Here is a 16,336-nt window from a genome sequence, read left to right on the forward strand (position 1 = left end):
TGTAAGTATATAATTTGAATTTTATGATGTTTAGACTTTCTTCCTGATGAACCTACAAAAGGAGAAACAGCCTGTCAAAGAAAAAGTTAGATTTTGTTTTAATTTTGTTATCAAATATACTAGCAGAAAGCAACCCATAATACGGGTTATGGTCGGTCTGTTGCGTAATTAATTTATAGTGGTTGTTTTCCACAATTTAAAGTTGCGAAACCTTAACTAATACCCTTATAGAAAAACGCTTCAAATTGAAAAAATTAAATCATCTTTAATAATAAATAATAATAATAAATAATAATAATAAAGGTTTGTTAAACTCCATACTCAAGCAGCGAGTTGAGTATGGAGTTTAACAACAATGGATGTTAGACTAAACAGCTTTTACTTAAGGTTAAAATATAGTTAAATTGTTTTAAATCTGTCATAAGAGCTTTTGAAAATGTTAATAGATTTTGCATCTATAGTTGCATCTTGATTTAATTTTTTCCATTTTTCTGAAATCCTATTTGTAAAAAATTCATATCTTGCTGTTGATCGTTTAACTAATTGTCTTCTAATACGCATGTTGTGACCATGAGTGATTGAGTTTGTTAGAAAATCGTGTGGATGATGCCAAATTACATTGTCATAACCATTAATAATTTTACACATTTGAATCATGTCACCTCTTATTCTTCTTTCACTTAATGTTGTCATTTTTAATTTATCTAATCTTTTATGATAACTTAAACCTTTTAATTGATGAATTCTTGTTGTTCTTTGTTGTACGTTTTCTATTTTCTCAATGTCTTTTTTAAGATAAGGATTCCATATCGAAGCACCATATTCTAAATGAGGTTGAACTAACGATGTAAATAATAGTTTTGTGCTTTCTTCATCCAAATAACTGAAACACCTCTTTATCAATCCTAACTTCTTGTTTGCTTTACCAACTGCAATATTGATATGTTCTTCCCATTTCAAATCATTTGAGATATAAATGCCTAAATCTCTTTCTAGAGTGGTTGTTGTTAAGTTTGTTTCATCATCATTACTGCTGTCTACCATTTTATAGATACATTTAGGATTATTTGGTCCAATATGCATAACTTTGCATTTATCAACATTAAGCTTGATTAACCATTTGCTTGACCAATCCAACAATTTATCTAAATTACCTTGTAAATTACTCTGCTCAGACTCACCTTGCAATATTGAAATTATTTTTGTATCGTCAGCATACAAAAGCAGCAGTTTACATAAATTTTGTAAATTTACAACCAAATCATTGATGTATATAATAAACAATAGGCGACCAAGTACCGAACCTTGAGGAACGCCACTTGAAACCAATTTCCGATCTGAAACCTTATCGCCCAAAACAACTTTTTGAGTTCTATTACTTAAAATTGCTTTGCACCAATTTAAGAGTTCACCATTTATACCATAACTAGCTAACTTAACACATATTCTCTCATGTGATACAGTGTTAAACCCTTTTGCATAGTCCAAAAACACAATATCTATTGAGAAACCATCTTCTAAAGCTTGTGCTAATAAGTCCATTGTTTCCAATAGGTTTGTACTGCAACTTTTACCTTTTACAAAACCATGCTGTTTGTTTATAATCAAATTAACATTTAAACTTAACATAAACTTTAAAATTAACATAAAAAGTATGAGGAGGTAAAATAATTTACCAATTATTTAACATTATTTGAGTAATTTACAACTGGCATAGGTCATATCAGTGTAAGGCAGAACCATACTCCTTGTCATTCCTATGTTCAACACAATACGTTTTCAGTTACTGACACAAAATAATAACACTTCATCATGCTTTAATTTGACAAAAAACTCAAACTAAATTCTTGTCATTTTTTTTTCAAAATGAACTTTAATTAATTATTAAGATTAATTTGAAGTTAACTTATATTATACAGGAGTTATTAGTTTTTTGGTATCCCCCTGATTCATTTTTCTTTGAAAAAGAAAATTGTCTTAAAAACGTTAAATTTTTTATTTAACGTTATTGTACTGAATTGCTTAGTTATTAAATAATAACTAAGCAATCGAGTTATTAAATAATGATTAAGCAATTGTTCTCAATTGCTTAGTTATTAAATAATAACTAAGCAATTGAGTACAAATACTTTTCTAACAAAAAAAATTTAATTTACAATCAAACATGTGTATAACGAATTTAAAAAAACATGTAAACTTTGATCTTTTATATTGCATGAATGCGTTATATGACAAACCTTATATAAAAATTGTAACAGATGAGTAGACATAAAAGAAAAAAAAAAAAAAAAAAAAACTGGAAAACAATTTACCTGCTTTTCGGTAACCTGTTGTCATACTTCAGTTGCTGTCATGATGCACCTTGTCGGTGTTGTTTTATGACTTTATTTCATGTTGGCTTTTAGTAAACTTTAGTTTAATTTAAAAGACATCACAATAGATTTAAAATATTTTAATTAAAAAGCAAAATAACTAATGCTTCAAGGAGCTAAACTATAAACATTAAAAATAAAAAATAAAATTGAGATAATAATAAATTGCATTTATTTAGAAAAATATATTGTCTTGGCTTATAGTAAATTTTAAAAGCAAGGAGTTGAATAAATTAATTTACCAATTTATTATTTTTAACAATAGAATGTAGCATCGTTATATTATGATAATTAGGTAATGAATCAATTTAACTATATTTAAGTTTATTTGGTGAAAAACAAATGAAATTTTAATTGAAAAGACCAAAAGAAATCAAATTTACAACATAATATGTTATTAAAAAAAAAATTACAAATTGAAAAAAATAAAAATAAATCTCCGAAGGAAAATCAGCAACAAAAAAGTTATAAATATCTTCACTGATAAAAGACATTTACAACCTTAAGGTTGCTGTTTCTTTGGTGTCTCCAAACACCCCGGTATGGATGAGCCCTCTATTTGAAGGAGGGCCTTCCATACCGCCATTACTACACCACTTATTGAAGGACCTCTCCAATAGAGGCCCTGGGTGTTGGTAGTGATAATTTCTGTACTGCTCAAATGTTAACGAATCGAAATTTACAAAAGCTCTCAAATGTTAACGACTCTAAAATTACAAATAGAAGAATATAATAAAAGTTATAAATATTTGCAACTTTATTTAATCAAAATATAAAGTATAACCTCACCATTTTCACAGGTAACAGAAGACGATGCTAAAAGTATTTAAAAAAAAAAAGAGAGTAAATTGAAAAGGCTTTAACATGTGAAAAATTTTATTTTAATAAAAATATGAGTAAAGCGCGAACAGTTAAAAAATGTCATATTTATATTAAATAATTCTTTCACCTATTGTACATATTTCTCCATACAAAATATATAAAATATAAAACACATCCCCACCAATCATGCTTATACCAGACACTAAAGACAAAAAAATATACCTCAGAGTTATCTATAAAATAATATTTACTTATCAATGAATATAAAATTATAATTTTTTTACCTATTCCCCTCATTTCCTCCATAAAGTTGTGTAAAGTAAGAAAAAAGATAACTGAAGCTAAAACTAACTAAAAATAAACTAAAAATAACTATAAACTAAACCAAAACTATAAACTAAAATAAACTTTGATTCTTTATATCTGTACCTCAAAAGACAAAGGTTGGTTGTCCAGTTTTTTGTGTAAACAAGTTATGTATGAGACCTTTTTAGTTTTTTCAGTATCTACAGAGGTATAAAGACTGTTGTCCTACGACAATGTGAAACAAATATAGGTCAATATAAAAGGTCTGGTGACCCCACAATGTTTAAAGGAAAAATGTCTGTTGTCCAGAAATGAATTTTCACTTTTTTTATTTAATTTTTTTTTTTTTTTTTGTCAAAATTATATTTAATGTGCCTTAAGACAAATAAATAAAACACGAAAAAAATTACATAAATTTAACCATCAAGAATATGCCAATAAAGACTAATTATTTTACTATTTCCTATCTCCTTAACATTTCTAAAATGTGACAACCAACCTTTGACTTTTGAGGTACAGATATAAATGCTTCATTTATTTAACTTTACTAATCATATAATTTACACCTAGTTTTTGTTCCAACTCTCCTAGAAGAAAAAATAAAATTAAGTTAAAGTACTTGAAGTTTTCAAATTCCAGTTACAGTACAAATAAACAAATTCCTATTAACAAATATCTAATAGCAAAAACACTGACTTATTTCACTCTTCAATTCTGTGTCTAAATAATGAAAGCACTTAAGTGTATAGACGTTAAAATATCTATTTAATTTTTTTTAAATTAATTCACTTAACTAATGTAACTAATACCTTTATTAGCTCTCTCTTGATCAACTAAAGAAAATAAATCTTAATCAAGCTTACTTGATATAAAATGATAAAAATCTGTCTCGCTAAGAATTTTGAATTTCTTCTCTTTATTATTGACAATATAATTTTAAGTAGGACCTAAGTTTTTGGGCTTATTGTATAAAATTATAAAAACCTACTGTTTTACTTTAAAGTCAACAACAACATTTTAAAAAATATTTTAGTTACTTTATAAAAAATAAAAATCCTTTTAAACTTACTACATCTCTCTTCATTGTTGTCAACTAAATAGAAAAACAAACAAACAATTGATACAAAATTTTCACTTTGGTAGTAGGTTATTAAGTAGATTAAATAGATCTTTGATCTATTTAATCTGCTCTAACAGTCTCCAACCTTATCAATAAACTATAATTATAAACTATAATATAATATAAAAATAATAATAATAATAAATAATAATAATAAAAATAATAATAATAATAATAATAAACTACAACCTTATCAATAAACTATAATTATTTTTTACAACTCAGTGTAATTTAACATAGATATGTTTTTTAAGTAATTAAAAAATATTTAAGATTATAATATTTAAGATTTTAAAAACCTGAAATTTTAAACCAACTTCAGAGATATATTAAAAAGTATTTTTATTCCTTTTTAAAAATTTAAAGCTTTTTAACTTACTTTCTCCAATAATACTGTTGCCATCTAAACAGAAAAGCAAACAAATATTTAAGTCCATTTTTTCTTTAATCTACTTTAATTACTTTAGTAATACAATAAATATTTAATCTTTCTGGATTGAATTAATTTACAAAAATTTTCATCAAGACCATTTTATCATTGTAAAGTTAAATTAAATCAACAAACATGTACGAACTGCAATTTATAACATTTAATTATAACAAAATGGAACGAAACTTATTTCTTAGCAATAGTTTTTTAAAGTTTATTGTTTTTTATTTAACCACTTAAAAAAATATTTTATTCAAAATAACTTATGAACTCTTTCTACCAATGAAAGGTAAATATAAAATTGTTATAGTAACCTCTGATAGTGAATAAACAATTAAGGTCCAGAATATTACCCTAAAACCATTTAAAATATTTTTAAAAAGTACTCAGTCAAGTTATTTAAAATGATTTATCTAATCAAATTGTTTAAAACGATTTTTTTAAAACCAGTTCCTCTTAGTAGAAAGTAAATAGATCTTAAAAAAATATTTTTTTTTCATAAACACACCAAATCTGTTAAATATGTTTGAAAGTGCAAATATATTTCGATTATATTTGAAAGCGCATGAAATCAACCACCTCCTACCATATTATATTTCTAAAACTTATAAATGAATAATGGTATCAATAAGAAGTAGAAAAAAATTCAAGCTATATCAAAACTAAAAATGATTAACTTTCTAATAGTACTTTTGTGATCAAATTGTAATTGTATTCTTTAAATTATTATCAGAAACTAATTTGAAAAAACAATTACTTTTTATCAAAACTACAACACCCCCTGGTCTAACATGATCATTTCCAAGGTTGTTTACATGTTCATGTAAGGCATCATACTGCTCGCTTCTCAGTTTGTTTTGGTTATTTCTGATGAAAGCAAGGCTCTGGCCTTCAATTTTAATATACGCATCAACAGCATATTGCTGATTCAACAGCATATTGCATATTGTTTTTTGCCATAAAAGAGTAAAGAAAATAATTGTCTAACTGAAGTTTATAATTGCATATGAATTGTTAAAATGGTTAAGTTATTTCAATAAGTTTTAGAAAAAAAGAAAACTTTGTCATGTTGTTGTTAACTTACGTTACATGAAAATTGCAAAAGTTCTTTTGTTATTTTCTTGAAATATATGTTTTAAAGTATGAAATCTGGCCAACAACAATATGAACATGTTAGCTTTATTTTCACACTAAATTAATTCGGCTTATGCAAATAAATTCATGGTTAAAATAATATTTTACAATGAGAAAAACTGTAATTTTCACAAGCATAAAAGTGATTTAAATTAATTTTAGTACTAAAGGTATATTTTAAACTTTTATGTGTCTACATCAATATTCATTTCCTAAAAGTTGACAAAAAATAGAGTAAAATTTGACGACTTTTCATTCTTGAAACACTTTTCAAGTGTTTTAAGACATTTCATATCTTGAAACACTTATCTATTTTAATTTAAAATTCTTATCACTTTAACTCAGAAATGTGATCCTTGGTAGAACAAAACTTTTTTAAAGAGAAACATGTTAAATATATTCCAGAACTAGTATGTAATAAGATTTAGTTTTTGTAATATTTTTTTATGTCACATTTTATGGCAAAATTAAGTTTGGTAGAGTTTGATAGGGTTTTATTCTGAAACCTGTTTAACACCATTATAATTTTGCTATTTAACACTACTAAGTAAAATCAAAACTACTTTAGCGCATTTTAAATATGCTAATTATTTTATTTATTTACAATTATGCTAATTATTTATAATGCAGCAATGAGTTCCATAAATTTGATGAGCAATTCAGTATGAATATGTCATGTTAAGTAAGAAACTATTTTTCTTTTGTATTTCAATTTTTGACGTTGTGTAATTGATTCTTGTCTCAACATTGGTTTATTTTTAAGTTCAATTTTGTTCAAGAATATTTATTATCTTATAAAGCAACAAAGATACTTGAACATAAGATAAGATACTTATAAAAATCTCTTTATCTTCTTGTTTCTAAGATTGTTAATTATAATATTTCAAGTCTTCTTTCATTGTTAAGTTTTTTTTAAAAGGTATTAATCCTTTCATTCTATTCTGAACCTTTCCCAAGATATTTGTTTTCTCTTTTATAACATGGTGACCCCACAAAAAAAAATATGATTTGTATGAGTTTGCTAATTTTATACCAAACATAAAGTTGTTTTTAACATGCCCAATGTTGAATTTATTTTTGGTGAACACAAAAAAATTTACCGTTTGCATTTCATGTTTGTTTCAAAAATTACACTTGTCTCTTTCACTATTCAACTCCAGCACTGTTTAAAGAATATTTTATTCTTGGACTATTGCCATAATCTTTTTTGTATTAAAGCTGAGAAGCCATATTTTTGACCTTTCATATTTCTGAAAGTACTTTTGTATTATCTGCATAGAGCTCTGATTTGTTCTCAAAATTATCAACTAAATTTTCAAAGAATAAAAGTAACATTTGTTACGTTTTATAACAATAATGAAATGTTTGTAACAATAATTAAGTAATTATAACAAAAATAAGATAATTATAAAATAACAAAATATTCATAGCAATACTAAAATATTAACTATAATATAGAGTTTTTATTATCAAAATTTATATTATATTTTGTTTAATTATTTTAATAAAAATGAAGTTTATAAAATAAAAATGAAGCTGCAATGATCTTTAGAAATAAAGTATTTATGAACTTGTTACCAGTAATATTCGAGTTGAAAACCAAACCTGCTCCATTTGATAAAAGCTATTTGTGTAGTGAATCTGTTTTAAAAAATGTATCACCAATAGAATGGTAGCTTAAATCTTTGGACTGCAACATTATCATGGATATTGAAGGTTTGTTAAATGCTTCTAGTGCTGGAATTAAAAGAATTTTTTCAACTTTTGGGCTTGTTTATTCCAAGTTAAGAAAGAAGATGAGAGTAGAAAAAGCGGCAAAGCTTGTTTTCATATACATAACATTAAATAATGATGTATTGTTTGATGAATTACAGCAGTAATGTTAATAGAAAATATAATTTACTCAAGTAAAACGACTAATGCTCTTTTTTTATTTGAAAAAATCTCTTTCATTATTAACCTTATCTACTTATAAATATATTCGTCAGATCAAAAGGTATGCAGCAACTTAGTAGCTGGTTTAAAATTTTTTTTTTTTACTCATTAAATGTAATATCCTCAATCGTTTGCCAGACTATGATAAAAACATTAAAACAGTTAAAAACTATGTTAGCCAAGCAGTAGTTAATGTATTTTAACAATAGTGTCGTGTTGATGTCAAAGAAAAACTCAAAGCGAGAAAAAAAAAATCTCAAGAGGTTTTTCTGGCAATTTTAAAGATGTTCCGCTTGTATCGTCTTCTGTAAGTGAAGCTGTTATAAATGAGATTCTTCTATGCTGGTCCTCTAAAATCATACCCTTAATAACAAAAAAATAAACGATTGAGTTTTTTTTATGAAATAATATTATTTTATTTTAGTAATTATAAATTCATGTGAAACTAGACTGTTGTTTTTATTAAATTTTTAAAACAAAACCATATGTTTTTGAACAGGTTTTTCATTACAGAAAATGTATTTAAAGTTACCCCCATTTGTGGGCAAATTATATTAATATTATTACTAGTTAAATTAATAGTAAAATCTTTTTTTTGAATATTACATTAAATTTGAACTATGTAAGAGCCGACCTTACCCCCTATATGCGTTTTATTAAGTTTTAATTATTATCAATAATGAAGGAAAGGCATGTAAAAAAATCTCAAAGATGTTCAAATTAACCCTGGTTCACTCAACATTTTTCTTCAAAATCAGTGAAATCATAAAATACTATGTTGTAAAACAATTATGAAAAAGTTATGTTAAAATCATTTACAAAAAAAAATTTAATTGGATCTTGCAAAAAAAAATTGGATCTTGCAAAAAAAAATTTAATTGGATCTTGCTGAAATAATTCATTTGCATATAAAAAATTCAAAATCCTGCATATTGTTAAAACTTATTAAGTCTAAATAGATTTGTTTGCCCAAAATAATTTTTGCTTTTTGATAAATATTTTTTATCAGATTTGTAAATTTAAAAAAAAAGTTTAATTTAAGTAAAGATTTTGTTTCATAATTGTATCATAAAATAACATTAAAAAGTTAGTTTTCGTGATTTTTGATGTTAAGTTTGTGATATTGCAATACATTATGACGATGTGTCATTCAGATGTTAAATTTGTGATATTGTGATGTGTTATTGGAAAGTTAAATTTATAATATGGCGATGTTTTGATTGGAATGAATATAGTGATCAAACTTATATGATGGTATTGAAACTCTCATTTGAAACGAAATATTTTTTTGTTTCAAATCTTAAAATTAAAAAAATCTTTTTTTTTCAATGTTATTAAAATTTTTAGAGTTTGTGAAAATAAATTTAATTAGTCAAAAATAGATTTTTCACTTAAAATCTAAAATTTCTTTAATAGAATGCTGTTGCAACGAGGTTTGAGAATGAATAAATCTTCAAAAAAACTTTGGCAAGAGGTTTATAAAAACTTTTTTTTAAGAAATTCTTTGTTAAATTTTAATTTGTTGAACTTTAATGTAGAGATTACTATATATTTTTGTTTTATTTTATAAACATTCTTTTTTATAAAATATTTCAGTATTTTCGTATAGAGTTGCTTTATGTTGAAAAGGTATTTCTTGAACTATGTAAATATATTAAATCTGAAAGTGTCTTGTAAAACTTGACCTAGCTAGCTAGTTACAAAACTTTGGATTTTTTCATTTTTGTCATATTAACATGTTTTCTTGAATGAACTGAAATAACTTTTATTTAACTTCATTATTAAGCTTTAAGATTACTTTAAGTAAAATATCGTATTATCTGAGTAAAAAAAAAAATTAACTTTAAGAAAATGCAGCGTTTTCATGAAATAAGAAGTAATTGACTGGGGAAATGTTGCAAACGCATAGTATTTTTATCATAAATGGCAAGCAAATAGTTGCTTACCATATATTAAGTAACTTTGTGCTTGAAAGGTACCATAAAAATTGCTAAATTAGTATATACCATAAATCATATAGCAAAACAAATATTCTTCTGATCTTGAAATAAATTGTTAAAAAACAGCAGGTAAAAGTTTCTAAATAAAGGTTTTTGTAACTCTTTAACTACCACTATATAAATTTTATATAACAACTATTTCTGGTGCTTAAAAATAAAGATAATACAACATTGGAATGTAACTTTAAGATTTTGATAAATAATGCACATTTTTTATCATATTTTTATATTCGCAACTGTAACTTTATGATTTTATTTTTACTAAAAACTAAAACAGCTTTAATATTTTGCTAATAAAAAGAAATTTTGAATAAAATATTTTAAACTACCTAAATTGAATTTTTTTTAAATATTTTTGGTTAATAATTTTTAAATTATTGACAATTATTAAAATAGTAAAACTATTTTTATTATTATTATTAATTTTGATTAATAATAATCCAGCTTTGATGTATGAAACATTTTATGGAATTTCTAATGATATATTTAATTTTACAGAAAGTATAACAGTCTTTCACAGATATATTTAATTTTACAGAAAGTATAACAGTCTTTAACAGAAAGATGTGTGAGCGCACATCTTTATATGACCAGGCAAATTTCATTTGACCGCGGCTATTTCAAAAAACTTTTTAAAAATGCGCTGAATGAAAAATATTCTGAATTATACCTTAAGTAAAATAAATTACATCTAAACTTTGAACAAATGTTTTTATATTTGCGAAATGCTTTTAAATAAAGTAACAATTTACTGATAATAGTTTTTTTATTAAAGTATAATTGACAGTTGTATATATTTTTTTAATTTATAACATATAAACTGTATTAGTGTGCATTTTTTATAATAAATATTGTTAAAAAATAAAAAATAGTTTTGTTTTTATAAATAATGACATTCTATGACAACGAAAGTCTTTAACAAATTTTAATAAAAGAATGATTAAAGTTAATACATTTGAAAAGATAAACAAAAATTTGTTGAAAAAAAAAAAAATGTTTTAGAAAGCCGTTACAATTAAATAAGTTTGATCTTAAATGCTTTTATAATATCGAAACGGTTTTTAATGAAGTAACAAAACACTTCTAATGAATTTTTATAATAAGTATTTAAAACCGTTGTTTTTTTTTTACTTGTAAATTATGTATTTTTATGATAAATGTTTATCTTTAAACATTAAAAAACAAAGTGCAAATGTTAAAACAAAGAATAAAATGATTTTTTAATGCATAAACTAAGCATGACTAAGCATTTTAGTTAGATGATTTTTTTTTTTGTGTTTTTGCTTTAGTTAAGTATTTTTTTTATTTTCTCTTGTGTTTTTTTTTGTTTTTTAATTTTTTTTTAGATAAGTTTAAGTAAGTTTTTGTAATGCATTTTTAAATTTTGAAAATATGTCAAAAGCCATGGTCAAATCATTAAAACAAATTTTTGTGTGTGGTCATATAATTGCGTGCGATCTCACGTCTTCCTGTGAAAGACTGCTATAACCACAAAATTTGTTATGTATTATTTATTTTTTTATCCTTGGTTGTTTTATTATTAAAAGAGATGATAATAAATGAAAATGCAGCGCATTAACTCTTTTGTGGAAATCTCACGTAAGAAATTATGATTTAATTTTTTAATATCTTAAATATGTGAATTTTTTAGATTAAAAAGCGTAGAAAACTGTTGGGTATTAAGGGAACTAAAACAAAGGTTTGTTTTCTAAAAAAAATTTTGTTCATTTTGTGTATAGTTGTTTTAGTTTTTTGTTTTTTTTCGTTTGTTTTCTTTTTGATTCAGAAATGAATTTTAAAAACTGTCTGGGATAATAACCCATAGTATTTTTGAAATAGTTTGTGAATCACTTAGTCGATTTTGATAGCAAATTTATTTCATATATAATAATATGACTGATGTTTTAAAAATCATTAAATCAAATTTTAAGTATCATCAAGTCATGGAGTGAAGGTGGCGGAATGAAAAGAAAGTCAAAAAACCAAGAAAGAGTCAAGTCAGTCAAGTTTAAATCTTCATCAAAAATTTATTTTGATGATTTGATTTGAATGATTATTTGAATTGATGCAAATCCAAAGTACTCCGTTTCGGATATCAAAAAAAAAATAAAAAATTTTTTTCAAGTCAACAATCCAAGAAATCAAAAAAAAAAAAAAAATAATAAGAAGGGGCAAATTGCAGCAGGCTTCAAGTTCTGTTGATTTTAGAGAGTTGTAGAATCACAAAGTTTTACAAAATTTGTTGTCCATAAAACTTATGCAAGGTATTTGTCCTAAATTGAAAAAACATTGTAATCATTTCAAAGATGTTTTTGAAAAACTTTATTGTATTTAGGGATTAGTTTTTAAAAGATTATCAATATTCATTGAGAAATATTTCAAAAAACTCATGGGTCAATTTCTTTCCAGACAATCTTTAAAATTTCATATTTTTTATTGCCTCTTATTTCTTTTAAGTAAATTGAAATTTTCTGAAACAATTTATATATTTTTTAAAAAAAAATTTGTTTTAAATATATTGAATGTTTCGATCTTTTTATATTATCATTAAAAAGTCAAAATTTGTGATTATAATCTTGCGATTACAGAAAAGATAATTATTTTTATTATTTTAATTTATTTGAAAAATACTTAAAGATGATACAGGTAATATGAAAATTCCTTTATGTAACATCAAGGTAAACAAAATATTGCGCATTTTTAAATTCAATTTTAAGGTAGACAATAAAATTAAGAAGGGCATTTCCAAAATATCATGCGTGGAAACTCGTATATGTTTTGTCAATTATTTTTAATAATCTTCTCCAATTTACTTTCATTTAGTTCTGTATAAATATTTTGTAAACAAAGGATGGTATACATTAGTAATGTTATCAAAGAATAAATTAAGTGTGAGACAGAATCCCGCACAGAACAGAAAAATGCAAATTTTAGTTACTAGATAAATAAACATTTATTCCATGGAAAATATAAGTTTCAGTAGTATACTTTTTTTTTTAATATTAGTAAAGGTTTCCAAGAAGTTACAGGATTGCACTATGTATCATAGAATCAAAGCACTTGTTTAAAATCATGTATGGTCATGAATGGAAGTTACACATTTTTTTGATTTCATGTAGTTATATTTATGGAAATAAATTGTTTGTGAGTATTTCAAGTGAAGTAAATCTCTACAACTCATATTTAACATATTTTTGATAATAAATTGCAGTCATCAAATATTTCTACCTAGAGTATAGCATTTAATAAATTATTGTATATTTTTCAAACAATTGCACATTTACACACAAAAAAGATAAAATACTAAAAATATATATATTTAAATATTCAGGCAGCCTTAAATATAAATAAAAGCCACCACTATTAGAGTTGGAGTTACTGGACGAAAATAAAAGTTTATAGAGGAAGATAATGATTGACAGACTACTTAAAAGATTGCAAATTATATGAATTAGGAATACAAGATAATGAAAGCGAATTCCAAAGAACTGATGTTCGAGAAAAAAAACTAGACAGATAAGAATTTTGGAGCACTTAAGAAAACAGTCACAGTAAAAGGATGAAACTTAATTGAATGACAAGTAACATAAGAATAAATTTTAGTGGATGGCTCAAGAGGTGCTAGCTCTGTAGAGCAGTGCCCATTATAGTATTTATAGAAAAGAGAAAGAGAAGCAAAATTATGACAAAGAGATAATGGTCGGAGGTTGGCTGCATAAGCAGGTAAAACAATGTTTACAATTCATTTTTGCACCTTGTGTTAAAGAGAAAGGGCATCATTCAAAGATCCGCCCTAGATATGGCAACAGTTTTTTGCAATTGATTTGATATGCAGTTTCCAAGAAAGATCAAAAGTAAGATTTAATCCTAGAAGATAAAGGGTAGATGACTCATTGAGTACATTACCGTTTATAAATATAGGAAGATCTAGAATATTGCAATAACAATTGTTGAAAAAAATTGGGTTTTATCTGAGTTAGAGTTCACCAGCCACTGAGAGCCCCATGCTGTAGCAGAAGTGGGATCCTTCTCAAACTCAAATGCCCCCTCCAAGCAATCAGAGAGTGTTGGCTTCTTATCAAGACAAGAATAAATGGTAAAATCATCTGCGAACAATGCAACTTTAGATGTGAGAATTTCTAGATGATCGTCAATGTAAATTAAAAAGAGTATGGGGCCAAGAATAGTACCTTGAGAAACCCCTGAAGTTACAGGATATGAGGAAGAGTGCTGTCCATTGAGGACAACTTTTATACTACAATTGGTAAGAAAGGATTCAATATCAGTTTAAATAGGTTTTAATGTGGTTTAAAATTAAATTTAATTACATTGTGATACTTTAAAATACTTTTAAAATATCAATAGCTTTCAGGCTACTTTAACACACAGGGTCTTAATAATTTCAACACATTAAAAGCAAAGGGTTTTAAAGTATTTGTATTTATTTTTTTATATTTGTTAATAGTTTGTTGTTGCGAAGAAGAACACCTATTTTTTTATATGTTTGCTCTATTCAAGTTAAAAACCGAATGGCATAATTATCGGCATGTACTTAATATGAAAATAGAAAAGTGAGTGTTGTCAATAGTTTACAGTATTACTTTTATTTACTTATGATGACTAGAATATACTAGAACACCGCTGAATGCAAAAATTTTTATAAAAAATAGTAACAGACAACTCAAAAAATCAGTGGGCGACCAAAATTAATGAACTGGTTACTTTCAGTTGCCTTTCTGGCAACCAACCAAAAGACTGTACACCCCTGGCATAGTAATTATCAAAGTACAGTCTATACTTTTGATTTCCTGAGATAATGGTTAATAATCTTAACACAAAATTTGCAGAAGCTCCAAAATGTGGTTGATCTAATTCTTTTGTTTTCTTGATCAGAGTAAACTTCAAATTTATAAGCAAATCGACTAACTCCACAAAGCACAAATAATTTAAAACCCCACTTGAATGGTTTCATCGAAATATATTGCTTCAAAAAATGACTAATTTTTTTGAAACATAACTGTTTGTCTACTGACAATTGAGCTTCCAGAGGAACCTTTTACATTGAGATAATCAATAAGTGGTCTAATTTTTTGTGTAGTCTATCAAGAGAAGGATTTCTTTGAGGTATATGTTCAACATTATCATTGAAATGAATAAACTGGTGAACTTTCTCAAATCTATTAACTGTCATACAGTTTACAGCATTTCTTATTTCAAACTCTGGGGACCAATAAGGTTGCTTGTTAGGTAGTTGTAATACTAACATGTAAATAATAATGCCCAATATATGTCTTTTTTCCTACAGATTTAAATTTCATGGCTTACTAATGTTATTTTGTAGATTTCATATTAAAAACTTGATTCATCTACAATCATTTGCTGCAATTCATCTGATAAAAAGTATTAAAAACATTTATAGGTTGAAATCATGTCAAGAAGTTCACTTAGAAGACTATCATTCCCATAAAATTTAAGCCTGTTTGCCTGTCAAGATTAAGTTCTTATTTTTCCACATTATCTTTTGTTTTTCCGCAATATCTTTTGTTTTTCCACAATATCTTTTGTTTTTCTACAATATTTTTGTTTTTCCACAATATTTTTGTTTTTCCACAATACCTTTTGTTTTTCCACAATATCTTTCGTTTTTCCACAATGTCGTTTGTTTTTCCACAATATCTTTTGTTTTTCAACAATGTCTTTTTTTTTGCTAACATTTTTGATTTAGATTGAGACGCACGTTTTCAGTATAAGTTGCTTGCTTTTCTTCATTTTTTGAATTTATTTTATCTCCATCCTGCTCATATTTATCTTCATCATGCTCATCTTCATTTAATATTTATAAATCTTTGTTTAATGAATATTTGGGATTCATAAGAAAATACAAATCAGAGACATCTTCATTAATTTCACTTAAATGGTCAATGTAAAAAAATGTTTTGGTTTTTTGACTAAATTCTCACACACTACATACTTAAGACAACATACATTTAGCACTACTCACAAAAAGAGAAAGAAAAAACGGTAGTAAAACAACCAAAGGCTAGAATGCATTAAGTAGCATTTCTGCAGCATGCAAACTTAATATCATTACTAGCTATTACATTAAATTAAACAACAAAAAGTTTTAAATAAATTTTCGAAAAAACTTTTAGAAAAATGAAAAGAAATTTATTAGTGTATAAAAGAACGCATTATATACTTTGATATAGTTAACTTT

This window comes from Hydra vulgaris, chromosome 08, assembly GCF_038396675.1.
Source record: "Hydra vulgaris chromosome 08, alternate assembly HydraT2T_AEP".
In the NCBI taxonomy this organism is placed as follows: Eukaryota; Metazoa; Cnidaria; class Hydrozoa; order Anthoathecata; family Hydridae; genus Hydra; species Hydra vulgaris.